This window comes from Anomaloglossus baeobatrachus, chromosome 4 (genome assembly GCF_048569485.1).
Source record: "Anomaloglossus baeobatrachus isolate aAnoBae1 chromosome 4, aAnoBae1.hap1, whole genome shotgun sequence".
NCBI lineage: Eukaryota > Metazoa > Chordata > Amphibia > Anura > Aromobatidae > Anomaloglossus > Anomaloglossus baeobatrachus.
Window position 1 is genome coordinate 647,539,539 of NC_134356.1, and position 23,120 is coordinate 647,562,658.

General features: G+C 43.8%; 6 non-coding genes across 6 annotated transcripts; all 6 read left to right on the plus strand.

The window, feature by feature from the left end:
* The first annotated feature begins 837 nt into the window (after positions 1–837).
* TRNAE-CUC (transfer RNA glutamic acid (anticodon CUC)) lies at positions 838–909 on the plus strand. Its single transcript has one exon. It is a non-coding gene; the product is annotated as a tRNA-Glu (tRNA).
* Positions 910–2,198: 1,289 nt separating this feature from the next.
* On the plus strand, positions 2,199–2,270 carry TRNAE-CUC (transfer RNA glutamic acid (anticodon CUC)). The gene has a single exon. It is a non-coding gene; the product is annotated as a tRNA-Glu (tRNA).
* Positions 2,271–3,141: 871 nt separating this feature from the next.
* Positions 3,142–3,213, plus strand: TRNAE-CUC (transfer RNA glutamic acid (anticodon CUC)). Its single transcript has one exon. It is a non-coding gene; the product is annotated as a tRNA-Glu (tRNA).
* Positions 3,214–4,080: 867 nt separating this feature from the next.
* TRNAE-CUC (transfer RNA glutamic acid (anticodon CUC)) lies at positions 4,081–4,152 on the plus strand. The gene has a single exon. It is a non-coding gene; the product is annotated as a tRNA-Glu (tRNA).
* A 1,809-nt stretch (positions 4,153–5,961) lies between these two features.
* Positions 5,962–6,033, plus strand: TRNAE-CUC (transfer RNA glutamic acid (anticodon CUC)). Its single transcript has one exon. It is a non-coding gene; the product is annotated as a tRNA-Glu (tRNA).
* A 16,426-nt stretch (positions 6,034–22,459) lies between these two features.
* TRNAE-CUC (transfer RNA glutamic acid (anticodon CUC)) lies at positions 22,460–22,531 on the plus strand. Its single transcript has one exon. It is a non-coding gene; the product is annotated as a tRNA-Glu (tRNA).
* Positions 22,532–23,120: the final 589 nt, after the last annotated feature.

Sequence of the window (23,120 nt, forward strand, 5' to 3'; positions counted from 1 at the left end):
CCGACGCAATTGTTTGGCCATTGTGGCCTGTCATTTGACCTAAAATTTCCTTACCTATCCATAGAATATTGGAACTGAATGGTAAAGTTTCTAGGCTCTCCTGCCAAAGATAATGAGTAAACTACATACCGTCTGAGGAAAAAACTTACAATCTTCAGTATATTGAATTGACCTGGTAACTCCAGCTCAAATGAGGCAGGATTCAACTACTAAAATGAAAAACAGCTTTTTAGTGAAGGCAACACTCTTTTTTTTTTTTTTTTTAAAAACCCTATATGTTTTCTGCAACTCTGTGGAATATCCCATATTAATTAGCAAGCAGTTTTCTTAGTTTACTGGTTCAATTCCTGATAGGGGAGTGCCACTTTTTTCTGCAATAGTTCCTGCATTCAAAGGTCGACACATACCTTGCAGACAAAGTTAGTTTAGATTAAAATTGCTCTTTGCAGCGAAAAATGCTGACCACAAGAGCTTTTAGCCATTCATTCCATTCTTTTGCACAAAAAGCCATTTGAGCTCATATCGGAAATCATTCTTACCTTCAACTTCCAAATACTTGGTGTCAAGAGACTCAAACCCCTCAACATATTATTGTTGATTTTTGGTACTCAGTGGAAACAAATGTGGCTCTCTAGACAAGATGGAGACAAAATGGAGACAAAATCTCCAAAGAAAAGGGCCACATGTGAGGATCTCAATCATGACCTTAAGAGTTTGAGATTGACGCGCCACCTATTGTGCTAACAAGGAAAGCTTCTGTTGCAAACGTGCAGAAGTTGATTACTCAAAGACATAAAGTTCTTTTTTTCCACATCATCGACTACACAGCACAACATTTCCCATATGGTCTAGCGGTTAGGATTCCTGGTTCTCACCCAGGCGGCCCGGGTTCGACTCCCGGTATGGGAATGCAAATTTTTCTGTGCTTGTTTCGACATTCAAAGGCCGACGCAATTGTTTGGCCATTGTGGCCTGTCATTTGACCTAAAATTTCCTTACTTATCCATAGAATATTGGAACTGAATGGTAAAGTTTCTAGGCTCTCCTGCCAAAGATAATGAGTAAACTACATACCGTCTGAGGAAAAAACTTACAATCTTCAGTATATTGAATTGACCTGGTAACTCCAGCTCAAATGAGGCAGGATTCAACTACTAAAATGAAAAACAGCTTTTTAGTGAAGGCAACACTCTTTTTTTTTTTTTTTAAACCCTATATGTTTTCTGCAACTCTGTGGAATATCCCATATTAATTAGCAAGCAGTTTTCTTAGTTTACTGGTTCAATTCCTGATAGGGGAGTGCCACTTTTTTCTGCAATATTTCCTGCATTCAAAGGTCGACACATACCTTGCAGACAAAGTTAGTTTAGATTAAAATTGCTCTTTGCAGCGAAAAATGCTGACCACAAGAGCTTTTAGCCATTCATTCCATTCTGTTGCACAAAAAGCCATTTGAGCTCATATCGGAAATCATTCTTACCTTCAACTTCCAAATACTTGGTGTCAAGAGACTCAAACCCCTCAACATATTATTGTTGATTTTTTGTACTCAGTGGAAACAAATGTGGCTCTCTAGACAAGATGGAGACAAAATCTCCAAAGAAAAGGGCCACATGTGAGGATCACAATCATGACCTTGAGGGTATGTGCGCACGTTGCTTTTTACCTGCTTTTTTGCTGCTTTTTCTTCTGCGCTGTTTAATGCCAAAATGGATGTGTTCTTCTATTCAAGCAAAGTCTATGGGAATTTGGGTTTCCTGTTCACACTATGTTGTTCAAAATGCTGCCTTTTTGTGGCAGAACTTTGGTCAAAAACTCAGCTTTGCAGTGCAAAACCCAAATGGCAAAAACAATTGACATGTTGCTTCTTTGAAAAGCTGAGTTTTTGACCAAAGTTCTGCCACAAAAAGGCAGCATTTTGAACAACATAGTGTGAACAATAAACCCAAATTCCCATAGACTTTGCTTGAATAGAAGAACACATCCATTTTGGCATTAAACAGCGCAGAAGAAAAAGCAGCAAAAAAGCAGGTAAAAAGCAGGTAAAAAGCAACGTGCGCACATACCCTAAGAGTTTGAGATTGACGCGCCACCTATTGTGCTAACAAGGAAAGCTTCTGTTGCAAACGTGCAGAAGTTTCTTACTCAAAGAAATAAAGTTCTTTTTTTCCACATCATCGACTACACAGCACAACATTTCCCATATGGTCTAGCGGTTAGGATTCCTGGTTCTCACCCAGGCGGCCCGGGTTCGACTCCCGGTATGGGAATGCAAATTTTTCTGTGCTTGTTTCGACATTCAAAGGCCGACGCAATTGTTTGGCCATTGTGGCCTGTCATTTGACCTAAAATTTCCTTACTTATCCATAGAATATTGGAACTGAATGGTAAAGTTTCTAGGCTCTCCTGCCAAAGATAATGAGTAAACTACATACCGTCTGAGGAAAAAACTTACAATCTTCAGTATATTGAATTGACCTGTTAACTCCAGCTCAAATGAGGCAGGATTCAACTACTAAAATGAAAAACAGCTTTTTAGTGAAGGCAACACTCTTTTTTTTTTTTTTGTTTTTTTTTTTTAAAACCCTATATGTTTTCTGCAACTCTGTGGAATATCCCATATTAATTAGCAAGCAGTTTTCTTAGTTTACTGGTTCAATTCCTGATAGGGGACTGCCACTTTTTTCTGCAATAGTTCCTGCATTCAAAGGTCGACACATACCTTGCAGACAAAGTTAGTTTAGATTAAAATTGCTCTTTGCAGTGAAAAATGCTGACCACAAGAGCTTTTAGCTATTCATTCCATTCTGTTGCACAAAAAGCCATTTGAGCTCATATCGGAAATCATTCTTACCTTCGACTTCCAAATTCTTGGTGTCAAGAGACTCAAACCCCTCGATATATTATTGTTGATTTTTGGTACTCAGTGGAAACAAATGTGGCTCTCTAGACAAGATGGAGACAAAATCTCCAAAGAAAAGTGCCACATGTGAGGATCACAATCATGACCTTAAGAGTTTGAGATTGACGCGCCACCTATTGTGCTAACAAGGAAAGCTTCTGTTGCAAACATGCAGAAGTTGCTTACTCAAAGAAATAAAGTTCTTTTTTTCCACATCATCGACTACACAGCACAACATTTCCCATATGGTCTAGCGGTTAGGATTCCTGGTTCTCACCCAGGCGGCCCGGGTTCGACTCCCGGTATGGGAATGCAAATTTTTCTGTGCTTGTTTCGACATTCAAAGGCCGACGCAATTGGTTGGCCATTGTGGCCTGTTATTTGACCTAAAATTTCCTTACTTATCCATAGAATATTGGAACTGAATGGTAAAGTTTCTAGGCTCTCCTGCGAAAGATAATGAGTAAACTACATACCGTCTGAGGAAAAAACTTACAATCTTCAGTATATTGAATTGACCTGTTAACTCCAGCTCAAATGAGGCAGGGTTCAACTACTAAAATGAAAAACAGCTTTTTAGTGAAGGCAACACTCTTTATTTTTTTTTTTTTTTTTTTAAAACCCTATATGTTTTCTGCAACTCTGTGGAATATCCCATATTAATTAGCAAGCAGTTTTCTTAGTTTACTGGTTCAATTCCTGATAGGGGACTGCCACTTTTTTCTGCAATAGTTCCTGCATTCAAAGGTCGACACATACCTTGCAGACAAAGTTAGTTTAGATTAAAATTGCTCTTTGCAGCGAAAAATGCTGACAACAAGAGCTTTTAGCCATTCATTCCATTCTGTTGCACAAAAAGCCATTTGAGCTCATATCGGAAATCATTCTTACCTTCGACTTCCAAATTCTTGGTGTCAAGAGACTCAAACCCCTCGATATATTATTGTTGATTTTTGGTACTCAGTGGAAACAAATGTGGCTCTCTAGACAAGATGGAGACAAAATCTCCAAAGAAAAGTGCCACATGTGAGGATCACAATCATGACCTTAAGAGTTTGAGATTGACGCGCCACCTATTGTGCTAACAAGGAAAGCTTCTGTTGCAAACATGCAGAAGTTGCTTACTCAAAGAAATAAAGTTCTTTTTTTCCACATCATCGACTACACAGCACAACATTTCCCATATGGTCTAGCGGTTAGGATTCCTGGTTCTCACCCAGGCGGCCCGGGTTCGACTCCCGGTATGGGAATGCAAATTTTTCTGTGCTTGTTTCGACATTCAAAGGCCGACGCAATTGGTTGGCCATTGTGGCCTGTTATTTGACCTAAAATTTCCTTACTTATCCATAGAATATTGGAACTGAATGGTAAAGTTTCTAGGCTCTCCTGCCAAAGATAATGAGTAAACTACATACCGTCTGAGGAAAAAACTTACAATCTTCAGTATATTGAATTGACCTGTTAACTCCAGCTCAAATGAGGCAGGGTTCAACTACTAAAATGAAAAACAGCTTTTTAGTGAAGGCAACACTCTTTTTTTTTTTTTTTTTTTTTTTTAAAACCCTATATGTTTTCTGCAACTCTGTGGAATATCCCATATTAAATAGCAAGCAGTTTTCTTAGTTTACTGGTTCAATTCCTGATAGGGGACTGCCACTTTTTTCTGCAATAGTTCCTGCATTCAAAGGTCGACACATACCTTGCAGACAAAGTTAGTTTAGATTAAAATTGCTCTTTGCAGCGAAAAATGCTGACCACAAGAGCTTTTAGCTATTCATTCCATTCTGTTGCACAAAAAGCCATTTGAGCTCATATCGGAAATCATTCTTACCTTCGACTTCCAAATTCTTGGTGTCAAGAGACTCAAACCCCTCAATATATTATTGTTGATTTTTGGTACTCAGTGGAAACAAATGTGGCTCTCTAGACAAGATGGAGACAAAATCTCCAAAGAAAAGGGCCACATGTGAGGATCACACCCATGACCTTAAGAGTTTGAGATTGACGCGCCACCTATTGTGCTAACAAGGAAAGCTTCTGTTGCAAACGTGCAGAAGTTGTGCTTACTCAAAGAAATAAAGTTCTTTTTTTCCACATCATCGACTACACAGCACAACATTTCCCATATGATCTAGCGGTTAGGATTCCTGGTTCTCACCCAGGCGGCCCGGGTTCGACTCCCGGTATGGGAATGCAAATTTTTCTGTGCTTGTTTCAACATTCAAAGGCCGACGCAATTGTTTGGCCATTGTGGCCTGTCATTTGACCTAAAATTTCCTTACTTATCCATAGAATATTGGAACTGAATGGAAAAGTTTCTAGGCTCTCCTGCCAAAGATAATGAGTAAACTACATACCGTCTGTGGAAAAAACTTACAATCTTCAGTATATTGAATGGACCTGGTAACTCCAGCTCAAATGAGGCAGGATTCAACTACTAAAATGAAAAACAGCTTTTTAGTGAAGGCAACACTCTTTTTTTTTTTTTTTTTTTTTTTTAAACCCAATATGTTTTCTGCAACTCTGTGGAATATCCCATATTAATTAGCAAGCAGTTTTCTTAGTTTACTGGTTCAATTCCTGATAGGGGAGTGCCACTTTTTTCTGCAATATTTCCTGCATTCAAAGGTCGACACATACCTTGCAGACAAAGTTAGTTTAGATTAAAATTGCTCTTTGCAGCGAAAAATGCTGACCACAAGAGCTTTTAGCCATTCATTCCATTCTTTTGCACAAAAAGCCATTTGAGCTCATATCGGAAATCATTCTTACCTTCGACTTCCAAATACTTGGTGTCAAGAGACTCAAACCCCTCAATATATTATTGTTGATTTTTGGTACTCAGTGGAAACAAATGTGGCTCTCTAGACAAGATGGAGACAAAATCTCCAAAGAAAAGGGCCACATGTGAGGATCACAATCATGACCTTAAGAGTTTGAGATTGACGCGCCACCTATTGTGCTAACAAGGAAAGCTTCTGTTGCAAACGTGCAGAAGTTGCTTACTCAAAGAAATAAAGTTCTTTTTTTCCACATCATCGACTACACAGCACAACATTTCCCATATGGTCTAGCGGTTAGGATTCCTGGTTCTCACCCAGGCGGCCCGGGTTCGACTCCCGGTATGGGAATGCAAATTTTTCTGTGCTTGTTTCGACATTCAAAGGCCGACGCAATTGTTTGGCCATTGTGGCCTGTCATTTGACCTAAAATTTCCTTACTTATCCATAGAATATTGGAACTGAATGGTAAAGTTTCTAGGCTCTCCTGCCAAAGATAATGAGTAAACTACATACCGTCTGAGGAAAAAACTTACAATCTTCAGTATATTGAATTGACCTGTTAACTCCAGCTCAAATGAGGCAGGATTCAACTACTAAAATGAAAAACAGCTTTTTAGTGAAGGCAACACTCTTTTTTTTTTTTTTTTAAAACCCTATATGTTTTCTGCAACTCTGTGGAATATCCCATATTAATTAGCAAGCAGTTTTCTTAGTTTACTGGTTCAATTCCTGATAGGGGACTGCCACTTTTTTCTGCAATAGTTCCTGCATTCAAAGGTCGACACATACCTTGCAGACAAAGTTAGTTTAGATTAAAATTGCTCTTTGCAGCGAGAAATGCTGACCACAAGAGCTTTTAGCTATTCATTCCATTCTGTTGCACAAAAATCCCTTTGAGCTCATATCGGAAATCATTCTTACCTTCGACTTCCAAATTCTTGGTGTCAAGAGACTCAAACCCCTCAATATATTATTGTTGATTTTTGGTACTCAGTGGAAACAAATGTGGCTCTCTAGACAAGATGGAGACAAAATCTCCAAAGAAAAGGGCCACATGTGAGGATCACACCCATGACCTTAAGAGTTTGAGATTGACGCGCCACCTATTGTGCTAACAAGGAAAGCTTCTGTTGCAAACGTGCAGAAGTTGTGCTTACTCAAAGAAATAAAGTTCTTTTTTTCCACATCATCGACTACACAGCACAACATTTCCCATATGATCTAGCGGTTAGGATTCCTGGTTCTCACCCAGGCGGCCCGGGTTCGACTCCCGGTATGGGAATGCAAATTTTTCTGTGCTTGTTTCAACATTCAAAGGCCGACGCAATTGTTTGGCCATTGTGGCCTGTCATTTGACCTAAAATTTCCTTACTTATCCATAGAATATTGGAACTGAATGGAAAAGTTTCTAGGCTCTCCTGCCAAAGATAATGAGTAAACTACATACCGTCTGTGGAAAAAACTTACAATCTTCAGTATATTGAATGGACCTGGTAACTCCAGCTCAAATGAGGCAGGATTCAACTACTAAAATGAAAAACAGCTTTTTAGTGAAGGCAACACTCTTTTTTTTTTTTTTTTTTTTTTTTTAAACCCAATATGTTTTCTGCAACTCTGTGGAATATCCCATATTAATTAGCAAGCAGTTTTCTTAGTTTACTGGTTCAATTCCTGATAGGGGAGTGCCACTTTTTTCTGCAATATTTCCTGCATTCAAAGGTCGACACATACCTTGCAGACAAAGTTAGTTTAGATTAAAATTGCTCTTTGCAGCGAAAAATGCTGACCACAAGAGCTTTTAGCCATTCATTCCATTCTTTTGCACAAAAAGCCATTTGAGCTCATATCGGAAATCATTCTTACCTTCGACTTCCAAATACTTGGTGTCAAGAGACTCAAACCCCTCAATATATTATTGTTGATTTTTGGTACTCAGTGGAAACAAATGTGGCTCTCTAGACAAGATGGAGACAAAATCTCCAAAGAAAAGGGCCACATGTGAGGATCACACCCATGACCTTAAGAGTTTGAGATTGACGCGACACCTATTGTGCTAACAAGGAAAGCTTCTGTTGCAAACGTGCAGAAGTTGCTTACTCAAAGAAATAAAGTTCTTTTTTTCCACATCATCGACTACACAGCACAACATTTCCCATATGGTCTAGCAGTTAGGATTCCTGGTTCTCACCCAGGCGGCCCGGGTTCGACTCCCGGTATGGGAATGCAAATTTTTCTGTGCTTGTTTCAACATTCAAAGGCCGACGCAATTGTTTGGCCATTGTGGCCTGTCATTTGACCTAAAATTTCCTTACTTATCCATAGAATATTGGAACTGAATGGTAAAGTTTCTAGGCTCTCCTGCCAAAGATAATGAGTAAACTACATACCGTCTGAGGAAAAAACTTACAATCTTCAGTATATTGAATTGACCTGGTAACTCCAGCTCAAATGAGGCAGGATTCAACTACTAAAATGAAAAACAGCTTTTTAGTGAAGGCAACACTCTTTTTTTTTTTTTTTTTTTTTTTAAACCCTATATGTTTTCTGCAACTCTGTGGAATATCCCATATTAATTAGCAAGCAGTTTTCTTAGTTTACTGGTTCAATTCCTGATAGGGGAGTGCCACTTTTTTCTGCAATATTTCCTGCATTCAAAGGTCGACACATACCTTGCAGACAAAGTTAGTTTAGATTAAAATTGCTCTTTGCAGCGAAAAATGCTGACCACAAGAGCTTTTAGCCATTCATTCCATTCTTTTCCACAAAAAGCCATTTGAGCTCATATCGGAAATCATTCTTACCTTCGACTTCCAAATACTTGGTGTCAAGAGACTCAAACCCCTCAATATATTATTGTTGATTTTTGGTACTCAGTGGAAACAAATGTGGCTCTCTAGACAAGATGGAGACAAAATCTCCAAAGAAAAGTGCCACATGTGAGGATCACAATCATGACCTTAAGAGTTTGAGATTGACGCGCCACCTATTGTGCTAACAAGGAAAGCTTCTGTTGCAAACGTGCAGAAGTTGATTACTCAAAGACATAAAGTTCTTTTTTTCCACATCATCGACTACACAGTAGAGTTGAGCGCGGTTCGTGGTTCGTGGTTCTCCAGTTCTAGGCTCGAGTGATTTTGGGGCATGTTCTAGATCGAACTAGAACTCGAGCTTTTTGCAAAAGCTCGATAGTTCTAGAAACGTTCGAGAACGGTTCTAGCAGCCAAAAAACAGCTAAATCATAGCTTGGTTTCTGCTGTAATAGTGTAAGTCACTCTGTGAATCAAACTATTATCACATTTCAGTGTATAGTGTGCGTGAACAGCGCCTTCAGATCACTGCTGTTTCTATAATGGCGATCGCCATTTTTTTTTTTTTTTCTTGTCTTCCTTCCCTAAGCGCGCGCGTCTTGTGGGGCGGGCCAGCATGTCAGCCAATCACAGACACACACACAGCTAAGTGGACTTTGAGCCAGAGAAGCAACGGCATGTGTGATAGGATCTGCATGTCACATGTCCCTGCATTATAAAACCGGACATTTTCTTCACGGACGCCATTATCTGCCTTCTGCGTCTTTGGTGTCAGACATCACTGTTGCAGCTCCGTCTTGAGTCCTATCGCTGATACAGCTGTATGCGCTGCATACACAGCGTTAGACAGCATAGGGAGAGCACTTTATAGCAGTCCTTTTAAGGGCTCAAACCGGCAGGGTCAGAGTTAAGGTGACAGGTCCTGAAAACAGCGCCAGCGTCTGTGCAGCCAAGGTCAGGGATTTCCTCCCTGCATTTCACCATTAGGAGGGAATAGAAAGGCAGGCTTCCATTCCTCTACCCAGAGCACCACAATCCTGCCACTGTACCCTCTTGTCCTCTGCACACTCCAACTCATAACTAAGCCATTATACTAGCAAACACTCAGTGTACCTAGTGGCATCCTATCTGTGGCTATTGGACTTTGCTATAGTCCCACTAGTGCAAAGACATTTGCAGAGCACGTCTGCCTGCATTGCACACTACAACTAATTATAACTAAGCCATTATACTAGCAAACACTCAGTGTACCTAGTGGCATCCTATACGTGGCTATTGGACTTTGCTATAGTCCCACTAGTGCCAAGACATTTGCAGAGCGCATCTGCCTGCGTTGCACACTCCAACTAATTATAACTAAGCCATTATACTAGCAAACACTCAGTGTACCTAGTGGCATCCTATACGTGGCTATTGGACTTTGCTATAGTCCCACTAGTGCCAAGACATTTGCAGAGCGCATCTGCCTGCGTTGCACACTCCAACTAATTATAACTAAGCCATTATACTAGCAAACACTCAGTGTACCTAGTGGCATCCTATACGTGGCTATTGGACTTTGCTATAGTCCCACTAGTGCCAAGACATTTGCAGAGCGCATCTGCCTGCGTTGCACACTCCAACTAATTATAACTAAGCCATTATACTAGCACACACTCAGTGTACCTAGTGGCATCCTATACGTGGCTATTGGACTTTGCTATAGTCCCACTAGTGCCAAGACATTTGCAGAGCGCATCTGCCTGCGTTGCACACTCCAACTAATTATAACTAAGCCATTATACTAGCACACACTCAGTGTACCTAGTGGCATCCTATACGTGGCTATTGGACTTTGCTATAGTCCCACTAGTGCCAAGACATTTGCAGAGCGCATCTGCCTGCGTTGCACACTCCAACTAATTATAACTAAGCCATTATACTAGCAAACACTTAGTGTACCTAGTGGCATCCTATACGTGGCTATTGGACTTTGCTATAGTCCCACTAGTGCCAAGACATTTGCAGAGCGCATCTGCCTGCGTTGCACACTCCAACTAATTATAACTAAGCCATTATACTAGCACACACTCAGTGTACCTAGTGGCATCCTATACGTGGCTATTGGACTTTGCTATAGTCCCACTAGTGCCAAGACATTTGCAGAGCGCATCTGCCTGCGTTGCACACTCCAACTAATTATAACTAAGCCATTATACTAGCACACACTCAGTGTACCTAGTGGCATCCTATACGTGGCTATTGGACTTTGCTATAGTCCCACTAGTGCCAAGACATTTGCAGAGCGCATCTGCCTGCGTTGCACACTCCAACTAATTATAACTAAGCCATTATACTAGCAAACACTTAGTGTACCTAGTGGCATCCTATACGTGGCTATTGGACTTTGCTATAGTCCCACTAGTGCCAAGACATTTGCAGAGCGCATCTGCCTGCGTTGCACACTCCAACTAATTATAACTAAGCCATTATACTAGCACACACTCAGTGTACCTAGTGGCATCCTATACGTGGCTATTGGACTTTGCTTTAGTCCCACTAGTGCCAAGACATTTGCAGAACGCATCTGCCTGCGTTGCACACTCCAACTAATTATAACTAAGCCATTATACTAGCACACACTCAGTGTACCTAGTGGCATCCTATACGTGGCTATTGGACTTTGCTATAGTCCCACTAGTGCCAAGACATTTGCAGAGCGCATCTGCCTGCGTTGCACACTCCAACTAATTATAACTAAGCCATTATACTAGCAAACACTTAGTGTACCTAGTGGCATCCTATACGTGGCTATTGGACTTTGCTATAGTCCCACTAGTGCCAAGACATTTGCAGAGCGCATCTGCCTGCGTTGCACACTCCAACTAATTATAACTAAGCCATTATACTAGCAAACACTCAGTGTACCTAGTGGCATCCTATACGTGGCTATTGGACTTTGCTATAGTCCCACTAGTGCCAAGACATTTGCAGAGTGCATCTGCCTGCGTTGCACACTCCAACTAATTATAACTAAGCCATTATACTAGCAAACACTCAGTGTACCTAGTGGCATCCTATACGTGGCTATTGGACTTTGCTATAGTCCCACTAGTGCCAAGACATTTGCAGAGCGCATCTGCCTGCGTTGCACACTCCAACTAATTATAACTAAGCCATTATACTAGCAAACACTTAGTGTACCTAGTGGCATCCTATACGTGGCTATTGGACTTTGCTTTAGTCCCACTAGTGCCAAGACATTTGCAGAACGCATCTGCCTGCATTGCACACTCCAACTAATTATAACTAAGCCATTATACTAGCACACACTCAGTGTACCTAGTGGCATCCTATACGTGGCTATTGGACTTTGCTATAGTCCCACTAGTGCCAAGACATTTGCAGAGCGCATCTGCCTGCGTTGCACACTCCAACTAATTATAACTAAGCCATTATACTAGCACACACTCAGTGTACCTAGTGGCATCCTATACGTGGCTATTGGACTTTGCTATAGTCCCACTAGTGCCAAGACATTTGCAGAGCGCATCTGCCTGCGTTGCACACTCCAACTAATTATAACTAAGCCATTATACTAGCACACACTCAGTGTACCTAGTGGCATCCTATACGTGGCTATTGGACTTTGCTATAGCCCCACTAGTGCCAAGACATTTGCAGAGCGCATCTGCCTGCGTTGCACACTCCAACTAATTATAACTAAGCCATTATAGTAGCACACACTTAGTGTACCTAGTGGCATCCTATACGTGGCTATTGGACTTTGCTATAGTCCCACTAGTGCCAAGACATTTGCAGAGCGCATCTGCCTGCGTTGCACACTCCAACTAATTATAACTAAGCCATTATACTAGCACACACTCAGTGTACCTAGTGGCATCCTATACGTGGCTATTGGACTTTGCTATAGTCCCACTAGTGCCAAGACATTTGCAGAGCGCATCTGCCTGCGTTGCACACTCCAACTAATTATAACTAAGCCATTATACTAGCAAACACTTAGTGTACCTAGTGGCATCCTATACGTGGCTATTGGACTTTGCTATAGTCCCACTAGTGCCAAGACATTTGCAGAGCGCATCTGCCTGCGTTGCACACTCCAACTAATTATAACTAAGCCATTATACTAGCACACACTCAGTGTACCTAGTGGCATCCTATACGTGGCTATTGGACTTTGCTATAGTCCCACTAGTGCCAAGACATTTGCAGAGCGCATCTGCCTGCGTTGCACACTCCAACTAATTATAACTAAGCCATTATACTAGCACACACTCAGTGTACCTAGTGGCATCCTATACGTGGCTATTGGACTTTGCTATAGTCCCACTAGTGCCAAGACATTTGCAGAGCGCATCTGCCTGCGTTGCACACTCCAACTAATTATAACTAAGCCATTATACTAGCAAACACTTAGTGTACCTAGTGGCATCCTATACGTGGCTATTGGACTTTGCTTTAGTCCCACTAGTGCCAAGACATTTGCAGAACGCATCTGCCTGCATTGCACACTCCAACTAATTATAACTAAGCCATTATACTAGCACACACTCAGTGTACCTAGTGGCATCCTATACGTGGCTATTGGACTTTGCTATAGTCCCACTAGTGCCAAGACATTTGCAGAGCGCATCTGCCTGCGTTGCACACTCCAACTAATTATAACTAAGCCATTATACTAGCACACACTCAGTGTACCTAGTGGCATCCTATACGTGGCTATTGGACTTTGCTATAGTCCCACTAGTGCCAAGACATTTGCAGAGCGCATCTGCCTGCGTTGCACACTCCAACTAATTATAACTAAGCCATTATACTAGCACACACTCAGTGTACCTAGTGGCATCCTATACGTGGCTATTGGACTTTGCTATAGCCCCACTAGTGCCAAGACATTTGCAGAGCGCATCTGCCTGCGTTGCACACTCCAACTAATTATAACTAAGCCATTATACTAGCAAACACTTAGTGTACCTAGTGGCATCCTATACGTGGCTATCGGACTTTGCTATAGTCCCACTAGTGCCAAGACATTTGCAGAGCGCATCTGCCTGCGTTGCACACTCCAACTAATTATAACTAAGCCATTATACTAGCACACACTCAGTGTACCTAGTGGCATCCTATACGTGGCTATTGGACTTTGCTATAGTCCCACTAGTGCCAAGACATTTGCAGAGCGCATCTGCCTGCGTTGCACACTCCAACTAATTATAACTAAGCCATTATACTAGCAAACACTTAGTGTACCTAGTGGCATCCTATACGTGGCTATTGGACTTTGCTATAGTCCCACTAGTGCCAAGACATTTGCAGAGCGCATCTGCCTGCGTTGCACACTCCAACTAATTATAACTAAGCCATTATACTAGCACACACTCAGTGTACCTAGTGGCATCCTATACGTGGCTATTGGACTTTGCTATAGTCCCACTAGTGCCAAGACATTTGCAGAGCGCATCTGCCTGCGTTGCACACTCCAACTAATTATAACTAAGCCATTATACTAGCACACACTCAGTGTACCTAGTGGCATCCTATACGTGGCTATTGGACTTTGCTATAGTCCCACTAGTGCCAAGACATTTGCAGAGCGCATCTGCCTGCGTTGCACACTCCAACTAATTATAACTAAGCCATTATACTAGCAAACACTTAGTGTACCTAGTGGCATCCTATACGTGGCTATTGGACTTTGCTATAGTCCCACTAGTGCCAAGACATTTGCAGAGCGCATCTGCCTGCGTTGCACACTCCAACTAATTATAACTAAGCCATTATACTAGCAAACACTTAGTGTACCTAGTGGCATCCTATACGTGGCTATTGGACTTTGCTATAGTCCCACTAGTGCCAAGACATTTGCAGAGCGCATCTGCCTGCGTTGCACACTCCAACTAGTTATAACTAAGCCATTATACTAGCACACACTCAGTGTACCTAGTGGCATCCTATACGTGGCTATTGGACTTTGCTATAGTCCCACTAGTGCCAAGACATTTGCAGAGCGCATCTGCCTGCGTTGCACACTCCAACTAATTATAACTAAGCCATTATACTAGCAAACACTTAGTGTACCTAGTGGCATCCTATACGTGGCTATTGGACTTTGCTATAGTCCCACTAGTGCCAAGACATTTGCAGAGCGCATCTGCCTGCGTTGCACACTCCAACTAATTATAACTAAGCCATTATACTAGCACACACTCAGTGTACCTAGTGGCATCCTATACGTGGCTATTGGACTTTGCTATAGTCCCACTAGTGCCAAGACATTTGCAGAGCGCATCTGCCTGCGTTGCACACTCCAACTAATTATAACTAAGCCATTATACTAGCACACACTCAGTGTACCTAGTGGCATCCTATACGTGGCTATTGGACTTTGCTATAGTCCCACTAGTGCCAAGACATTTGCAGAGCGCATCTGCCTGCGTTGCACACTCCAACTAATTATAACTAAGCCATTATACTAGCAAACACTTAGTGTACCTAGTGGCATCCTATACGTGGCTATTGGACTTTGCTATAGTCCCACTAGTGCCAAGACATTTGCAGAGCGCATCTGCCTGCGTTGCACACTCCAACTAATTATAACTAAGTTACATTGTCAGGGATATTTATTCTTTATTATTCTGCTGTTAATAAAGCTAGACCACCACTGCAATCTTCACCACCTCTCAATTTTTACTACCACATTTTCAGTCCACAATCTTGTCGCAATCAACATGAGTGGCAAAATGACAGATGCTGGTGGAAAGGGGAAGAGGCGTGGTGGAAAAGGCAAAAAAGGTTTTGTCAGTGGGGAAGGTGGCAAAGCTCCATTATCATCTGCTGCAGATAGACCATCTACTAGCAAAAGTAAGATGTCTACTACTTATTGTGGACAATCCGATGTGCTCCCTTTTTTACGGACACGAACAAGAGGAACAAAGGTAGATGATGGGCAAAAAAGGAAAATGCTTGAATGGATCTCAAGTGGTCCAACAAGTGCCCTCTCAGCCACTTCAAGTACCGCATCCAAAAAACACCAGTCCTCTGAGTTGTCATCCCAATCACACTTGATTTCTCCCAGCTCTGAAGTCTCCATCAGCCCTGCACAGTATGGTGGAACTGAGATGGCTGAGTCTGCAGAGCTGTTCAGTCACACTATAGCCTGGGAATCAGAGGTCTGCTCCCAAGCTACAGTGAGTACAGAACAGGAAATGGTCTGCAGTGATGCCCAGAACCTTTGTGACTCTGATTCAGGCCGTGAGGACCAAGTTTCTGAGCATAATGTTGACCCTTTGTCACAAACTGTAACACCTGTGGTTATAGACAATGAGGAACATACTGATGAAGATGAGACGCAGATACCCGATTGGGATGACAACTTAAATATTCGGTCAGGGCAAGAAGAGGCTCGGTCTGAGGGGGAGGGGAGTGCAAACTCAACAATTGATGATGACGTTCTAGATCCCACCTACTGTCAACCCCCAGTCAGGCACTCGAGGAGGTCAACAGAGGCGGTGGAGGAGGATGCAACCGACGACGAAGTTACCTTGCGCCTTCCTGGACAGAGTCGGAGCACTGGTAGCACGTCTACAACTGCATCCTCAGCCACCACTCTGCCTATGAGCATTATTCGGGGTGGATCAACAGGTCGCATGGCCTCTAAGCCTTGCCTAGCCTGGTCCTTTTTTCACATCGAAAAAGATCGCCCAACTCATGTGATATGTAACATTTGTCATGATTCTGTTAGTAGAGGTCAAAACCTCAGCAGTTTGACAACTTCTTCCATGAATCGTCACATGACTAAATATCATAAGTCCCGGTGGGAAGCTCACCGTGCTGCAATGCGGCCTAGCGGAGCGAACCATCCACCGCCCGCCCCTTCCAGTGCATCCGCGCACTCTTCATCTTCTAGGACTGTGGGGACAGCTGTCACACCTGTTTTTCCACGCAAAACTTCCACCACTGTAACCGCAACAGGCAGTTTGCTTGTAAGGTCGTCAGTTGGTTTGGAAGGGGAAACAAGTGAGTGTGTACAGCTCTCTCAGACATCGATAGCACCAACGTTGGATGAAGGCAACATCATGTCTCCGCCTGCACTTTCCTCACAAACCTGCATTTTTCCAGGGACACCCTACTCAACACCGTCTACACACAGCAGCCAGATCTCTGTCCCTCAGATGTGGTCAAATAAAAGGCCACTTCCTCCGACCCATGACAAAGCTAAGAGGTTGACTCTATCCCTCTGTAAGCTGTTGGCTACCGAAATGCTGCCTTTCCGCCTAGTGGACACACAGGATTTTAGAGACCTTATGTCTGTCGCTGTGCCCCAGTACCAGATGCCTAGTCGCCACTACTTCTCTAAGAAAGGTGTGCCCGCGCTACACCAGCATGTCGCACACAACATCACCGCTTCCTTGAGAAACTCTGTGTGTGAACGGGTGCATTTCACCACCGATACTTGGACCAGTAAGCATGGACAGGGACGTTACATGTCGCTGACTGGGCACTGGGTAACTATGGTGATAGATGGTGAAGGGTCTGCTGCACAAGTCTTGCCGTCCCCACGACTTGTGTGTCAATCCTCTGTCTGTCCAAGTTCCGCCACTGCTTCTGCATCCTCCACCTCCTCTGGGTCCTCCACCTCCGCCCCAAGCCTGCCTGGTCAGGCCACCAGCGTTCTCACTGCGCAGAAGGAATCACGCACCCCTCATGTCTATGCTGGCAGCAGAGCGCAACGGCATCAGGCGGTCTTTAGCTTGACATGTCTTGGTAATAGGAGTCACACAGCTGAGGAGTTGTGGTCAGCTCTGCGGTCCGAGTTTAATAAATGGTTGTCTCCACTCAACCTGCAGCCTGGTAAGGCCGTGTGCGACAATGCTGTAAACCTGGGTGCGGCCCTTCGCCTGGGCAAGGTGACACACGTACCTTGTATGGCTCACGTGTTGAACCTTGTCGTGCAGCAATTTTTAACACACTATCCCGGCCTAGATGGCCTTCTGAACAGGGCACGAAAACTGTCTGCTCACTTCCGCCGTTCAAGCGCCGCAGCTGAGCGACTTGCATTGCTCCAGAAGTCTTTCGGCCTGCCGGTTCATCGCCTGAAATGCGATGTGGCGACACGCTGGAATTCAACTCTCCACATGTTACAGCGACTGTGGCAGCACCGCAGAGCCCTGGTGCAATACGTCATGACGTATAGCCTGGGCCAACGAGATGCAGAGGTGGGGCAGATCACCCTGATGGAGTGGTCTCAGATCAAGGACCTATGCACCCTTCTGCACAGTTTCGACATGGCGACGAATATGTTTAGCGCTGACAATGCCATTATCAGCATGACGATTCCAGTCATTTACATGCTGGAGCACACGCTAAACACTATTCGGAGTCAGGGGGTGGGACAACATGAAGGGGAGGAACTACAGGAGGATTCATATGCGCAAGGGACAACAACATCACCAAGGTCCAGACGTTCATCATCACCAACGCAGCAGGCATGGGACCAAGGGGGACAGGGATCGACAAGGGCGCATAGTAGCAGGCGAAATGTTGAGCAAGGTGCAGGAGAACATGAAGAAATGGAGGACGAACTGTCCATGGACATGGAAGACTCAGCGGATGAGGGAGACCTTGGTCAAATTTCAGTTGAAAGAGGTTGGGGTCAGATGTCAGAGGAAGAAAGAACGGGTAGCACCTCTATGCCACAAACACAGCGTGGACTTGGTCCGCATGGCTGCGCAAGACACATGAGTGCCTTTTTGTTGCACTACCTCCAACATGACAGTCGTATTGTCAAAATTAGAAGTGATGATGACTACTGGATTGCCACACTATTAGATCCCCGGTACAAGTCCAAATTTTGTGACATAATTCCAGCCATAGAAAGGGACGCACGTATGCAGGAGTATCAGCAGAAGCTGTTACTAGATCTTAGCTCGGCTTTTCCACCAAACAACCGTGCAGGTGCAGGGAGTGAATCTCCCAGTTGTAACTTGACAAACATGGGACGGTCTCGTCATCTTCAACAGTCTACCCGTACCAGTAGGACCGTATCTGGTGCCGGTAACAGCAATTTTATGGAATCTTTTCATAATTTTTTTAGACCCTCTTTTGCAAGGCCACCAGAGACAACAAGTCTGACACATAGTCAACGGCTGGAGAGGATGATACAGGAGTATCTCCAAATGAACATCGATGCCATGACTGTGCAACTGGAGCCTTGCTCCTTTTGGGCTTCAAACCTAGAAAAATGGCCAGAGCTCGCAACTTACGCCTTGGAGATTTTGTCGTGTCCAGCTGCCAGCGTTGTCTCTGAACGTGTATTCAGTGCTGCTGGGTGTGTGCTGACAGATAAGCGCACGCGTCTGTCCAGTGACAATGTGGACAGACTGACGTTCATCAAAATGAACAAGTCATGGATCCAGAAGGAATTTACTACCCCTGTGTCATCCTGGGGAGAGTAAATGCTTGTTGATTTGGAATGTGCTTGATGCAAATCAAAACATCCTGTTTGCAACTAGGGCACAAGTGCTGCCACTGAATGGGTGGGTGTGTGGGGCCCAATTTTTGGAAAAAAAGGGAGACTCCGCTTGGAGTAACCCTTGCTTACATTGTTTTTAAAAGAAGCCAAGATGAACAGAGCTGGGATCAGGAAAGACTTTGCTACCTACCCCGGTGTCATCCTGGGGACGGATAAGAATGACGTATTTTTGAATGTGCTTGATGCAAATCTAGCTGTGAAGTGTACAACTGGGGCACAACTGCTGCCACTGAATGGGTGGGTGTGTGGGGCCCAATTTTTGGAAAAAAAGGGAGACTCCGCTTGGAGTAACCCTTGCTTGCTGTGTTTTTAAAAGAAGCCAAGATGAACAGAGCTGGGATCAGGTAAGACTTTGCTACCTACCCCGGTGTCATCCTGGGGACGGATAAGAATGACGTATTTTTGAATGTGCTTGATGCAAATCTAGCTGTGAAGTGTACAACTGGGGCACAACTGCTGCCACTGAATGGGTGGGTGTGTGGGGCCCAATTTTTGGAAAAAAAGGGAGACTCCGCTTGGAGTAACCCTTGCTTGCTGTGTTTTTAAAAGAAGCCAAGATGAACAAGTCATGGGTCAGCAAAGACTTTGCTACCTACCCCGGTGTCATCCTGGGGATGGATAAGAATGGCGTACTTTTGAATGTGCTTGATGCAAATGTAGCTGTGAAGTGTACAACTAGGGCACAACTGCTGCCACTGAAGGGGTGGGTGTGTGTGGGGCCCAATTTTTGGAAAAAAGGGAGACTCCGCTTGGAGTAACCCTTGCTTACATTGTTTTTAAAAGAAGCCAAGATGAACAGAGCTGGGATCAGGAAAGACTTTGCTACCTACCCCGGTGTCATCCTGGGGACGGATAAGAATGACGTATTTTTGAATGTGCTTGATGCAAATCTAGCTGTGAAGTGTACAACTGGGGCACAACTGCTGCCACTGAATGGGTGGGTGTGTGGGGCCCAATTTTTGGGAAAAAAGGGAGACTCCGCTTGGAGTAACCCTTGCTTGCTGTGTTTTTAAAAGAAGCCAAGATGAACAGAGCTGGGATCAGGAAAGACTTTGCTACCTACCCCGGTGTCATCCTGGGGACGGATAAGAATGACGTATTTTTGAATGTGCTTGATGCAAATCTAGCTGTGAAGTGTACAACTGGGGCCCAACTGCTGCCACTGAATGGGTGGGTGTGTGGGGCCCAATTTTTGGAAAAAAAGGGAGACTCCGCTTGGAGTAACCCTTGCTTGCTGTGTTTTTAAAAGAAGCCAAGATGAACAGAGCTGGGATCAGGAAAGACTTTGCTACCTACCCCGGTGTCATCCTGGGGACGGATAAGAATGACATATTTTTGAATGTGCTTGATGCAAATCTAGCTGTGAAGTGTACAACTGGGGCACAACTGCTGCCACTGAATGGGTGGGTGTGTGGGGCCCAATTTTTGGAAAAAAAGGGAGACTCCGCTTGGAGTAACCCTTGCTTGCTGTGTTTTTAAAAGAAGCCAAGATGAACAGAGCTGGGATCAGGAAAGACTTTGCTACCTACCCCGGTGTCATCCTGGGGACGGATAAGAATGGCGTATTTTTGAATGTGCTTGATGCAAATGTAGCTGTGAAGTGCACAACTAGGGCACAACTGCTGCCACTGAAGGGGTGGGTGTGTGTGGGGCCCAATTTTTGGAAAAAAGGGAGACTCCGCTTGGAGTAACCCTTGCTTACATTGTTTTTAAAAGAAGCCAAGATGAACAAGTCATGGGTCAGCAAAGACTTTGCTACCTACCCCGGTGTCATCCTGGGGATGGATAAGAATGGCGTATTTTTGAATGTGCTTGATGCAAATGTAGCTGTGAAGTGTACAACTAGGGCACAACTGCTGCCACTGAAGGGGTGGGTGTGTGTGGGGCCCAATTTTTGGAAAAAAAGGGAGACTCCGCTTGGAGTAACCCTTGCTTACATTGTTTTTAAAAGAAGCCAAGATGAACAAGTCATGGGTCAGCAAAGACTTTGCTACCTACCCCGGTGTCATCCTGGGGATGGATAAGAATGGCGTATTTTTGAATGTGCTTGATGCAAATGTAGCTGTGAAGTGTACAACTAGGGCACAACTGCTGCCACTGAAGGGGTGGGTGTGTGTGGGGCCCAATTTTTGGAAAAAAGGGAGACTCCGCTTGGAGTAACCCTTGCTTACATTGTTTTTAAAAGAAGCCAAGATGAACAGAGCTGGGATCAGGAAAGACTTTGCTACCTACCCCGGTGTCATCCTGGGGACGGATAAGAATGGCGTATTTTTGAATGTGCTTGATGCAAATGTAGCTGTGAAGTGTACAACTAGGGCACAACTGCTGCCACTGAAGGGGTGGGTGTGTGTGGGGCCCAATTTTTGGAAAAAAGGGAGACTCCGCTTGGAGTAACCCTTGCTTACATTGTTTTTAAAAGAAGCCAAGATGAACAGAGCTGGGATCAGGAAAGACTTTGCTACCTACCCCGGTGTCATCCTGGGGACGGATAAGAATGGCGTATTTTTGAATGTGCTTGATGCAAATGTAGCTGTGAAGTGTAAAACTAGGGCACAACTGCTGCCACTGAAGGGGTGGGTGTGTGTAGGGCCCAATTTTTGGAAAAAAGGGAGACTCCGCTTGGAGTAACCCTTGCTTACATTGTTTTTAAAAGAAGCCAAGATGAACAGAGCTGGGATAAGGAAAGACTTTGCTACCTACCCCGGTGTCATCCTGGGGACGGATAAGAATGGCGTATTTTTGAATGTGCTTGATGCAAATGTAGCTGTGAAGTGTAAAACTAGGGCACAACTGCTGCCACTGAAGGGGTGGGTGTGTGTGGGGCCCAATTTTTGGAAAAAAGGGAGACTCCGCTTGGAGTAACCCTTGATTGCTGTGTTTTTTATAAATGATCCAAGCTGCACAGAGCTGGGATCAGGAAAGACTTAGCTACCTACCCTGGTGTCATCCTGGGGACGGTTAATTATGGCGTATTTTTGAATGTGCTTGATGCAAATCTAGCTGTGAAGTGTGCAACTGGGGCACAAGTGCTACCACTGAAGGGGTGGGTGTGTGTGTGGCCCAATTTTTGGAAAAAAGGGAGACTCCGCTTGGAGTCACCTTGCGGTGTTTTACATGATTTTAGAAGGGCGTGCCATGCCTATATCTGTGTGTCCTCCTCTTTTTCCTTGTCCAGCTGTTTTGTTTTCGCATGAGTATATGTCCTTGTCACTTTCCAATGTGTTTGAGTTGTTTGTCACCTTTAGGACACCTTTGAGGGTGTTTTCTAGGTGTTTTTCTGTGTTTGTGATTGCCTGCCATTGTTTCCTATGCAGTTCGAGTTCGGTTCGTCGAACGTTCGACGAACCGAACTCGAACGGGAGGTCCGTTCGGCGAACCAACCTCGAGCCGAACCGCGACCGGTTCGCTCATCTCTACTACACAGCACAACATTTCCCATATGGTCTAGCGGTTAGGATTCCTGGTTCTCACCCAGGCGGCCCGGGTTCGACTCCCGGTATGGGAATGCAAATTTTTCTGTGCTTGTTTCGACATTCAAAGGCCGACGCAATTGTTTGGCCATTCTGGCCTGTCATTTGACCTAAAATTTCCTTACTTATCCATAGAATATTGGAACTGAATGGTAAAGTTTCTAGGCTCTACTGCCAAAGATAATGAGTAAACTACGTACAGTCTGAGGAAAAATTTACAATCTTCAATATATCGAATTGACCTGTTAACTCCAACTCAAATGAGGCAAGATTCAACTACTGAAATGAAAAACAGCTTTTTAGTGAAGGCAACACTCTTTTTTTTTTTTTTTTTAAAACCCCATATGTTTTCTGAAACTCTGTGGAATATCTCATATTAATTAGCAAGCAGTTTTCTTAGTTTACTGGTTCAATTCCTGCTAGGGGAGTGCCACTTTTTTCTGCAATAGTTCCTGCATTCAAAGGTCGACACATACCTTGCAGACAAAGTTAGTTTAGTTTAAAATTGCTCTTTGCAGCGAAAAATGCTGACCACAAGAGCTTTTAGCCATTCATTCCATTCTTTTGCACAAAAAGCCATTTGAGCTCATATCGGAAATCATTCTTACCTTCGACTTCCAACTA